Below are 11,092 nucleotides of genomic sequence, written 5' to 3' on the forward strand. Positions count from 1 at the left end.
GGCTTAGGAGATTATACAAAAGATTTCTGCAAGTGTTCCAAAACCTCCTGGTAAAGTAATAAAGGCGTCTGACTGATAAATATTACAAGCCATGCGCTTAGACATAGAAGTCGTTTCTATAAGTTGACCGCGTGTAATCCCTGTAAATATGTGGTTCAGCCAAAGGGATTGGCATTACACCTACCACAATGATTTTCCAAGATGTGCAGCTTGTGAAACATAACCATTCAATCCACGACTTCCCCCTCCATATACCAAATTAATTTTTTTCTCTCCTAATTTTTGGCCTAGTTCGCTTGCTACAAGTACATAACAAATATCGCTCCCAAGTTGAGAGCCACAAAGTACACATATGGTATTGATTCGATGAACTAACTAGTCTTCCATGTTTCTTCCTTTTGTATGCCCTGGAAAGAGGTTTGGAGATCAAAAGTAGCTATACAAGAATTCAATAAGAAATAAATACAAAAAAAATCATGCATATATATGTACAAGTAGTTGTGATTGTGGCTCACATCTTTCTCTGATTTTACATTCAGAAACGTCTTAAACACTTTCTATGAAGTAGGGATAGGTTTCCCATCCAATTTTCTTATAGATTGGCAAACATGGTCGTTTTTAGTTAGATTCCCAAGACTATAGCGTTGGTGGTCACTTCTCAACTGGGTCCATAAAGTAATAAGTTCTCTTTGCACTATTCCACATGGATACATCTCAAGAGTCAATAAGATATCATCCAAAGACTCCTTACTCAGTCCATCCTTTATGAAACTAATTTTATCTTCTCGATTTATGGACGTAAACCCCACAGATTTGCATCGTGTGTTACAGGTCCATCGAGCACATTTGTAACAACCATTCACTCTTTTCTCTCTTCTTTTCTTCGCAAAACTACTCTTCCCTAAGCCTGGAAAGTGCTTAAAACTAGGTGAAGTTTCGCCAGCTAATCGAACTTTTGCTTCGATCAGCCAAAGAATATCTTCAGGGATGTTATTACACATCAACAGCCTAAGTCTTTCACACCTAGCAGCATAATTTTTTTTTAAATCATTCTGCGAGAGAGATGGATAATACTTATGAATTTTTGAGAGATAAAGATCCATTTTTTTTAAAAGACAACTATAAGAAGAAAGTAAAGAACTATAAACTTTACAAAAGGGATGAGAGTACCTAATCGGAGAATAACATAAAGGAGAGAAGACTGAGCTCAAGAAGGGTGGCTTGCCTCATACAGATATGGAGTCTCTTATAGAGCAATGACCATCACTATTCTACACTCAGCTTGAGGCATGCCATAATTGCATCGTCAGATTTGGCGTCGTCTAGCGTCTCATTTTTCAACGTTTGGCAGTGTGCCTTTTCTTTATAGGGTAGTGTGATTGCACTGCCCGAGAAAAATGGCTACCACCAATGTCAATTCTATCTCTCTCAATTCAAATTTTTTATTTTATTTTATTTATTTTATTTGTTTTTAATTATTATTATTATTATTATTATTATTATAGGGGCCCAAGAAAATCATATATACCACACAAGACAATATTATTGAGTCAACCAAAATTATTTGCATAATGGATCAATTTTAAACACTAATAAATAATTCTTAAGTACACCTTACCCCCCAACTTGAATTGCTCATTGTCCTCAATCGGCAATAAAATGATAGAAGATAGGCATACCTGGCGGTCTTTAATGCATGAACTCGTATGGAAAAATTTTATTTAGACTGCACACAGAGAAACACTATTTGAGTAATGCAGAAAAGAAACAATTTATATATATATATATATTATTATATACTTTATTTTTCTTTTTTATTTTTTTTTGTTTTGTTTTTTTTTTTAATGTCCCAAATCTAGAGACATTCATTTAACCTAAATGGAAATGTGGTCTTTTAATGTCAGATTCCCAGACGACATAAAACTTCCCTTACTCATCAAATGATGGTGGATCATCCAATCCACAACTCCTTCATTCTCCTCAACACTACCCTGGTATGGTTTCAACCTATGACCATTGACTGTAAGAGGTTGTCCTGACTCCGGATTTTTTATCTCAAAGGCCCAATATTCTGAGATGGACTTGATTACAAAGGGGACGACCCATCGAGACTTCAATTTTCCTAGGAATAGATGCAATCGAGAATCGTACAAAAGTACCTGTTGCCCTACCTGAAAGCTTTTTTGAATGATGTGCCGATCATGTAACTCTTTCATCGAACCTTGGCCAATCGTGCATTTTCAAATGCCTCATTCCGAATTTCCTCAAGCTCATTCAATTGGAGCTTCCTAGGTAGGCATGCTTCAATTAGACTCTTGTTGATCTTTTGAATTGCCCAATATGCTTTATGCTCAATTTCCACCGGTAGATGACAAGATTTACCGTATACTAGCCTATAAGGAGACATTCCTAAAATTATTTTGTAAGTTGTCCTGTACGCCCAAAGAGCGTCTACTAGTCTTAAGGACCAATCCTTACGATTAGCAGCAACAGTTTTTTCCAATATGGGCTTAATCTCCCTATTGGCTAACTCGGCTTGACCATTGGTTTGGGGATGGTATGGTGTTGCAACCTTATGCAGTACACCATATTTCTTCATTAATCCTGCCACAACTTTATTACAAAAATGGGAACCCCCATCACTGATGATTGCTCGTGGCATCCCAAATCGACTGAATATGTTTTCTTTCAAAAATTTCACTACAGTCCTATGGTCATTTGTTCTGGCCGGGATTGCTTCTACCCATTTGGACACGTAGTCAACAGCAAGTAAGAATGTATTCATGACCAAATGAATTAACAAATGGGCCCATAAAATCCATACCCCAATAGTTAAAAACTTCTAACACTTGGATCGGATGTAATGGTATCGTGTTTCTCCTTGACGAACTTCCTAACCTTTGACATCGATCGCAATTTGAACAGAATTTGTACACATCCTTGAATAGTGTCGGCCAATAAAATCCACTCTGAAAATTTTTTGCAACTGTTTTCTTGACAGAAAAATGGCCTCCACATGCAAGAGTGTGACCGAAATTAATGACACTTTGTTGCTCATGATCAGGTATGCATCTACGGATGATTTGGTCAGGACAATACTTGAAGAGGTAGGGCTCATCCCAAAAGAATGTTCTGACTTTTCTGAAGAATTTATACCTATCTAGCTTACTCCAATGGTCTGGGATCAGACCAGTTGCCAGGTAGTTCGCAATGTCGGCATACCAAGGGACAACAGATGATGCACGAATAACATTCACTTCAAATAGTTACTCATTAGGGAAATTGTTATGAATTGGTTCATCAAATTGTGTGAGATCTTGACTTGGAATCCTTGACAAATGGTCAGCCACCACATTTTCTACTCCCTTCTTGTCTCTGATTTCAATGTGAACTCTTACAGTGTAAGATCCATCGAAGGAGACGAGGTTTTGCATCTTGTTTTGTGAACAAATACTTTAGAGCAACGTGATCAGTAAAAATGATCACTAGTGACCCTACGAGGTAATATCGGAACTTGTCCAGGGCAAAGACAACTGCTAGTAACTCTTTCTCTGTAGTGGTGTAATTCTTTTGTGCCTCATTAAGAGTTTTGCTAGCATAGTATATCACATGAGGTTTCTTATCCTTCCTCTTCCCTAACACAGCTCCTACCGCGTAATCACTAGCATCGCACATAAGTTCAAACGGGAGGGACCAATCAGGGGACTGAATGATAGGTGCTAAAATGAGTGCATCTTTCAATTTATCAAAAGCATTTTGACAGGCAGGATTCCATTCAAACAGAACATCCTGAGACAACAAATGGCACAAGGGACTTGTTATGGTGCTAAAGGAAGCAATGAATCTCCTATAAAACCCTGCATGTCCTAAAAAACTTATGATGTCTTTCACATTCCTAGGGGTGGGGAGTTTTTGAATGGTTTCAATTTTTGACCTGTCTACCTCCATCCCCCTAGATGAAACGATGTGCCCCAAGACTATGCCCTGTTTCACCATGAAGTGACACTTTTCCCAATTGAGTATCAGATTTGTTTCCTCATATCTTGCTAAAACATTTTTCAGATTCTCCAAACATGCCTCAAAGTGACTTCCATAAACAGAAAAATCATCCATGAATACTTCAACAATCTACTCAACCATTTCACTAAAAATGCTCATCATACACCTTTGAAAGGTGGCTGGAGCATTGCATAACCTAAATGGCATGCGCCTATATGCAAATGTCCCAAATGGACATGTGAAAGTAGTCTTCTCTTGATCTTCTAGTGCAATTTCTATCTGATTGTACCTAGAGTACCCATCTAAGAAACAATAGTATGCTTAGCCTACTATTCTCTCCAGAACTTGATCCAAGAAAGGTAAAGGAAAATGATCTTTCCTTGTCACAGAATTCAACTTTCTATAATCAATGCACATACGCCATCCTGTCTAGATGCGCGTGGGAATTAGTTCATTGTTCTCATTTTTTACAACAGTGACTCCAAACTTTTTTGGTACTACCTGTGTTGGACTTACCCACTTAGAATCAGAGATTGGGTAAATTATTCTAGCATCCAATAGCTTAAGCACTTCTTTTCTGACAACTTCTTTCATGTTGGGATTTAATCTCCTTTGCATTTGCCAAACTGGTTTTGCTCCTTCTTCCAAGAATATCTTATGAGTACAAATCAAAGGGCTAATACCTTGCAAATCTGAAATGGTTCATCCTAATGACTTCCTATGTGCTTTTAGAACTTCTATCAGTTGTTGCTCTTGCTGAGGTGTCAAACTAGAAGAGATCACCACTGGGAATGCTTCCCCTTCTCCTAGAAAGACATACTTCAAATCACTGGGCAATGGCTTTCTCTCAAGCGTGGACTGATGGCTATCAGAAGCCGTGAGCTTACTGTCCAAGTTCCTTAATGGCTCTAAGCCAGGCATCCATGTAGGCTTCTCACTTTCTTTGCTTATGACTTCCACTTCTCTTATTTCCTCAAGATCTTGATTTCCTTCTTTGGGTCTTCTCATGAACTCTTCAAAATAATCATTGGTCAATGTTTGGATCAAGTATACCTCATCCACTTCATTCTCAGTGTCTTGATGTTTGGTTACCCTGAATATATTATTTCTACAGTCATGTTCCCAAAAGATAGCTTTAACACACCATTCCTATAGTTGATGATGGCATTTGATGTGGCAAGGAATGATCGACCTAAGATGACTGGCACAGGAGGTTGAGGCCCCTGATGTGGCTGGGTGTCCAAAACGATGAAGTCCACTAGAAAGTAGAACTGATCGATTTGTACTAGAACATCCTCCACAATTCCTCGTGGAACTTTGACTGATCGATCAGCCAGCTGAAGGATCACTCTAGTGGGTTTAAGCTCACCTAATTCTAACTGTTGATACACACTGTATGGCAACAAATTGACACTAGCTCCTAAATCCAAGAGTGCCCGATCAACCTTTTGACTTCCTATGATGCATGTAATGGTTGGATAACCAGGGTCTTTGTATTTGGGAGGAGTTTTCAATTGGAGAATGGCGCTGACTTGTTCAGTCAGGAATGCCTTTTCATGCACATTTGTTTTTCTTTTGATAGTGCATAGATCTTTCAAAAATTTTGCATATGAAGGTGTTTGTTTGATTGCATCCAATAGCGGGATGTTGATTCTCACTTGCTTAAACACTTCATATATATTTGCATTTTGTTGCTATTTTTTCAAATGATTCAACCTTTGTGGAAAATGTGGTTTGGGCCTGTATTGAATTTCTTTCCTATCTTCTTTTTGTTTTTCATTTTTCTCATTTTTTTCCACGGTGGGTTCATGATCTTTTGGTTCTTCCTCTTCAACAGCAGGTTGGCTTATCCTATGATCAGTTGGTTTTTCAATTATTCTTCCACTTCTTAGGGCAGTCACTACTTGCACTTGTTCATGAGTGTTGGTTTCACTATTTGAAGTTTCTACCTGGTTGGTTTGCCTAATTGGGTTAGGATTAGTTTGGGATGGAAACCTTTCGGGTTCTCTCACACTCAATGTTTGTGTTAACTTGGTCAACTGGCTCCTAATGTCTTCTATGGCTCTGTTTGTTTGCTCTTGAGTTTTGGCAACTTGATTAATGATTTCTGTTTGGCTTTGGATGAATTGATGCAGAGTGTCCTTTAAAGGTCTCCTATGAGGTGGCTGGTAGGTGTTGGATGAGGAACCTTGATTTGGTTGGAAAGATTGTTGTGCGGGAAAGGGTGGCTGACCGCAAATCCTTTTGTTCTTCTCGAAAACACTTAAGGGATGCTCCTTATGCTAAATATGAACCTTCTCAGGGTTCCGTTGACTTTCTAAAAGTCCCTTACGATCATTCGATTTCTCAGCCTGAGTCCTAGCTGTATCAAAAATTATCTCTTATCCGATTTCTTTCTGCATTATAAATCTTGTCTCAAAACACTTGTCAATGAGATACTCTTTTCTTTTGACATCTAACCTCCAAGGTGCTCCCTACGATCGATTCAATGACTTATTTTTACTATCACGCCAATTTTTGACATTTTAAACTCACTTAAATTGCGTGACAACCTCATGCCAATCATGGGGTATTACAGGAGGTATGTCGTGTCCTTCTTCCTTTGGTTGTTAATAATGAATGCTTTGGTAAATTCTGCCTTTAGTTTCCCAAACGAGGAAATAGATGCTTCAGGTAAACCATTAAACCAACCCTAAGCATATTCAACTAGGGTTAATGGGAAGACCCTACACATTATCTCGTCATCCCATCCATGGAGCATTATTAAAGACTCATAGTTCTGCATGTGATTGTAAGGATCATCCTTGCCAGAGTAAGGGGTTATTTGGGGCATCTTAAACTTCCTTGACAAGGACTTTTCCATTACTTCTGCCACAAATGGTAGCTTTCCCCGTGATTGCTCTTTTGAAACTAGTAATAACTTATTTTTCTACTACACATGCTTAATCATTTTCTTCATATCTGTCGTCTCTTAGGTACTAAAGGTTGTAGAGTTGTTATTGGGCTCATAATTCTATCTTGACAATGGTTTAAAAGAGTTTCGTCCTCTTTCATGGGGTTGCTAGCCATTGTCTCAAAGTATCTCCCCTTATGAGGGCTTCATTTTCCTGACTTTTGACTTTTGGCCCCTCCTTGATTTTCTTGACAGGAAGAGGTTTGGGTAGGGGCCCCTCAGGTAGGGGGCCTTGGTTGGTTGTTTCGAGGAGGGAAAGATTAAGCATTAGAGTCAGGAGTAGCCTCTCAATAGGAACTGTTTCCTGGCACCTCTTGATGTGTCCCATTGGACGGAGCTATTTTTGGTATAAACTTCCTCAAGGTAGTCGGCATCGAGTCTCGAGGAACCAAATCTTGTAATATCCCAGCCATTTCACGAAGGGCTTGCATGCCTTCATCGTGCTACTGCCTTAACACTTCATACTCAACCTAATAAACCATGGGTGGGGCTGGTACGCTTGAGCCAATGTGACTAGGAAAATAAGGTCCCAAAAGGGCATGTGAGTTGATAACTGGTGGAGCTTGGAACTGAATCTCCAACGGGTGTGAATGCCCTAGGAAGGGTAGCTATTGAGTGAGGGATGGATGACCCTTATGTGGGGACTGATGGGTGAAGGGTGGTTGGCCCTTAGGGGAGGACTGATGGATAAAGGGGATATGGCCCTCATGAGCGGACTGATGGGTGAAAGGGAGCTGACCCTCATGAGCGAACTGATGGGTAAGAGGTAGCTAGCCTTCACGAGAGGTTTGATGTTAATCTTGCACATGGAGAAGGGTCTCTCATTGAGGTGATTATACCCCACGGGAAAGGGTCTATCGGCTGCTTCGAGTTTGTGCCATGGTGAATGAGGGTTTCTTGGCCTTTATTGGTTTTCCATAACTAATGCCAATTGTTGTTGCTTGATTACAACAATAAATTTTTAGATGGGAAATCACAGATGGATGACTCACATTTGGCTTGCTTGAGCGATGGGTGACTCACTTGAGGGATGGATGACTCTCTCAAGGTGGAGCGACAGTGATGGATGAATCTCTTGGGAGTAGTGTAACACCCCAAATTTTTCAGGTATGTTGTAACTTAGGATTTTAGGAATTTTCTTTTTTTTCATACTGCCTCAATTGATGAACAACATACGATTCCTAAAAACCCCAATCTCACCTTCTCAGCCTAACAATCCCAATAAACAAATAACTAAGATAGGTGATATAATTACAAATACGAAAGCTAGATTGAACCTGATATGGTACACAACCATAACGCTTTATTTATTATATAAGGAACTGTTCAAGACGTCTACAAAATAGATTACATGAATATCATCTCTCGAAAGCGATAACCGAATGTCTCAAACATAACCAAAACGTACTAAGGTTTGCATTAATTGAATTTCTCATACATACTTAAAGATATGTTAAAACATACTACAAACAACAAAATGAGCTTATCCTTTAACCATTTCTTTTCCTTTAGAGCCGCTTGTCGAACTTGGAATGTTTGAATTTTCCAGGGACATAGTCCAATTAAAAGAGAAATCTTCTAGTTAGAACTCCAAAATAGTTTATATCAATGCATGAATAGATATAAAAAGTATGAGGAAACAACGAGGACTACTCTGAAGTGCCTCGTGAACATGTCAACCTCCTCTAACGAGAGCTTTCTCAATGGCGCACACATAGCGCATCTCAAGAGGTCCCTAACCATGCCACCCTGGCCTGACCTCGTAGAACTCATCCAAGCACCAGATTCGTTATCCCTTAGGCTCACGGTCTTCCCCACGATAGCTTTCTCGATGGCGCACACATAGCGCCTCTTAGGGGATATCCAGACTTTTACTTTCGGCCAATAATAGATAGATACAACAGTATGGCCACACGGATTTTATAAATGCAATAGTTGAAAGCTAACAACATATATTTCCAGGAAAACACATTTCATATATGCAACATGATTTCATGCAAGAGAACGACAGGAGTTTGCGTATAGGGATCTCACAAAATATGTTTCATGCAATAGAAGTCTCACGTAAGAGAGAAAAATACAGGGTTTGAAGTTTAGAAGCCTCACCTTGAAGGTTTATCTTTGGAAGTTACGGTTTCATAGCAAACGGCCTAGGTTTTTGCAGAAAATACGAGTTTTGATAATCCTAACCTCTAATATTTTTACATAGGATTTAAGGTAATTGAATTTGGGACATAGCTAGAAAATTTCAAGCTAAGAGGGCCCTACACGCGCCATCACACCCACTGGGAAGGTGGCCCACGCGCCTTCATGCGCAGCCTCTTCCTGACACATGTAATTCACGCGTCGCTGTGACAACACTGCGTCACTTTTATATTTCGACCACATCTCTCTCATTTTAACTCCGATTTGACCACCGTTTGAACCTACAATTCCGTCTCTTCCCCCTTACAAGAATATTACAAAAGATTGGACTTACCTTTCCATTTTTCTGATTGTTTGGGGCAAACTCCAATGAAGACCTGAAACTTCGGCAAGGCCCATTCTCTCCCACATCTCCTCCGATTCCTTTCCTTCTACTTACAAAATTTTCTCCCATTTCTCAAGAATAGAATTCTCACCTTAGTATCCCTCAATCCTCAACTCCCTTGGAATGATTTGAGAACAACCCATGGGCCTTATTTATAGATTTCCCGGACCAATCATGTGTCGCCACTTGTCCCTTGATAAGCTCTATACTCCAAAGACTCAAAACTATATTAGAATGGGTTTTCAAATCCAAAGCTAAAATTGAATGTTGTTTGAAATTCAAAACCATATTGGATTAAGTTTTGAAATGTAAAGTGATTCAAAATTACATTGGAATAAATCTTGAAATCCAAACCTAATACCCCAAACTTCTTCCAAATGCCACTTTGGCTCTTATTTCAAGTTCTCAAGCTTTAATATTTTACCACATAAATTCCTAATTTCATCCTTATTTCATTTGGGTAATTCTTTAATTATAATTACACCCTCAAATATCAAATTAATTCTCACCGAGATACTTAAAATCCAAAATTAATAACTCAAACCTTACTCGATAAGGACGATTTCGTCTTTGCACCCTCTCAAGACCTTTGTTTCATTCTAAAACCACTTCAGGGTTGATCTTTACATAAAATTGGAGCCTCCTCAGGGTTCCGTTAACTTCTCGGAAGTCCCTTACTATTATTCGATTTTTCAACCTGAATTATAATTGTACCAAAAACTGTCTCTAATTTGATTTCTTTTAGCATCATAAATCTTGTCTCGAGACGCTCATCAATGACATACCCTTATCCTTAGGTATTTACGCTTCGGGGTGCCCCCTGCCGTCAATTCAACGATTTATTTTACTATCAAGCTATTTTTTTGATATTTTAAACTCACTTAAAATACGTGGCAACCTCACGAAAATATGGGGTATTACAAGCAGCAGTGATGGATGACTTTCTTGGGGGTAGCAACAGCGATGGATGAGTTTCTCGGCTAGATTGAGAGTGATGGATGACCTATCCAAAAAGAATATTGATTAGGGGTGTGGGTGAGGATCCCCGCGTAGACTCTCCGATGCTTAAGTCAGACTCTCGTAGAAGTGAAATGCTTGAAGGTAAATAGTAAATATGAGTGTGAGAGGTTGTGTGACGAATGAGGGGAAGTGACCTCCTATTTATAGGGATGAGAGGGGCATCCATGTGTTAGGTGGCCTGATTTTCTCAGCAAGTGAGTTGAAGGTAGTTTTGACCGCGTCTCGTCGAGGTGATGGCACATGGCTCGCAAGCGTGGGCATGAGGGCGAGCCTATGGCACCCCTAAGCGAGGTCACGAGGGGGTACAGGAATAGGAAACTCTCAGGTAAGGGTCACTTGGAGGTGCAGGCACTAGAATGAGCGCGGGCGCGCTTGTGGCCGCACTGGGCCATGTAAGGCAGCAAATGGCACCCCCGGGTGAGGTCACTCGGGGGTGCCTAGTGCCCCTAGGTAAGGGTCACCTGGGGTGCGGACGCGTGAGTGGGCACTTGGCCGCATGTGCGTGTTGGGCAGCGTGACTGTGCACGAATATGTAGGCTTGGGCACGCGCTGAGGCATGCGAGTGCATGCAGAGGTGCCATAGCAATTGT

The sequence above is a fragment of the Diospyros lotus genome, chromosome 4 (assembly GCF_014633365.1).
Source record: "Diospyros lotus cultivar Yz01 chromosome 4, ASM1463336v1, whole genome shotgun sequence".
NCBI classification, from domain to species: domain Eukaryota; kingdom Viridiplantae; phylum Streptophyta; class Magnoliopsida; order Ericales; family Ebenaceae; genus Diospyros; species Diospyros lotus.